General features: G+C 33.9%; 1 pseudogene; it reads left to right on the top strand.

The window, feature by feature from the left end:
* Nucleotides 1–435: 435 nt before the first annotated feature.
* Nucleotides 436–1,569, top strand: LOC140955131 (disease resistance-like protein DSC1; annotated as a pseudogene).

Genomic DNA, 1,569 nt, shown 5'->3' with positions numbered 1-1,569 from the left:
AGTTGATGTGGATTTGTTGGCATGAATGTCCTTTGAAAGGTTTTCCATCTGATTTTACCTTGGACAATTTAGATGTTCTTGATATGCAGTATAGTAACCTCAAAGAATTATGGAAGGAAAAAAAGGTACGAAACATGCTACAATCCCCAAATTTTTTCCAGTATGTAATTTATATTTACACGTTATGACTTTCTATGATTAATTTTCATTATTTTTCTCTCTATTATAACAGATTCTTGACAAGCTTAAAATCCTTGATCTCAGTCATTCTCAGCAACTTATTAAAACACCAGATTTGCACAGTTCAAGTCTAGAGAAACTAATTCTAAGAGGTTGCTCGAGTTTAGTTGAGATGCATCAATCAATTGAAAATTTGACGAGCCTCGTTTTCTTGAATCTAGAGGGATGTTGGAGGTTGAAGAATCTCCCTGGCAATCTAAAGTCTCTTGAAACTCTGAATATTTCTGGGTGTTCACAACTTGAGAAATTACCGGAACACATGGATGATATGGAATCCTTAACCGAGCTACTAGCTGATGGGATTGAAAATGAGCAATTTCTCTCTTCAATTGGACAATTAAAGCATGTCAAAAGGTTATCATTGTGTGGATACAGTTCGACTCCACCAAGTTCTTCTTTGATTTCAACAGGTGTTTTGAATTGGAAACGTTGGCTGCCAGCATCTTTCATTGAATGGATATCAGTGAAACATCTTGAGCTTTCTAATGGTGGTTTGACTGATCGCACAACTAACTGTGTTGATTTTAGTGGTTTGTCCGCTCTAGAATTTTTAGATCTAACAGGAAACAAAATCTCCAGCCTGCCTTCTGGGATCGGCTTCCTTCCCGAGCTACGGCTCTTGTCTGTTCGGGCATGCAAATATCTTGTATCAATCCCATATCTTCCCTCAAGTTTAGACTTTTTGAGTGCAGATCATTGCAAATCATTGGAAAGAGTAAGAATGCCAATCAAGTCAAAAAAACATCTATATATAAATCTAGAGGAAAGTCATTCGTTAGAAGAGATTCAGGGCATCGAAGGTCTAAGTAATAGTTTCTGGTATATTCGTGTTGATGATAACCGGATTCACCGGCGTCATTCACCAAATAAATTACAGAAGAGTGTTGTTGAGGTACTTTTTCTTTCAGTCTCTCTTGCAAAAAAATAAACACAAACAATTGACACATATATTGATTAATGTCTAAAATCTCAGCATTCTTTAAAATCAATATGTATACAGGCAATAATCATTATTATTATTATTATTTTATTTTAAAAAATAAATATCATCTTTAATAATATTTTTTATTTTTCTTATTTAATCTAAAAAATAAATATTATATTTAATAATATTTTTTATTAAATATTTAAAGTCTGATTGGTTTTATTTTTTATTTCTTGATTTAATGATAATATATTTATACAGGCAATGTGCAACGGTCGTCACCGGTATCGTATTTACTCCTTTCCTGGTGAGTTGCCAAATTGGATGAGCTACAGTGGAGAAGGATGCTCATTGTCATTCCATATACCTCCAGCCTTCCTAGGCTTAGTTCTTTGGGTTGTCCA

The sequence above is a fragment of the Populus alba genome, chromosome 19 (assembly GCF_005239225.2).
Source record: "Populus alba chromosome 19, ASM523922v2, whole genome shotgun sequence".
NCBI lineage: Eukaryota > Viridiplantae > Streptophyta > Magnoliopsida > Malpighiales > Salicaceae > Populus > Populus alba.
The sequence above is the reverse complement of the archived record's forward strand: the minus strand, read 5'-3'. Positions and strand labels throughout refer to the sequence as shown.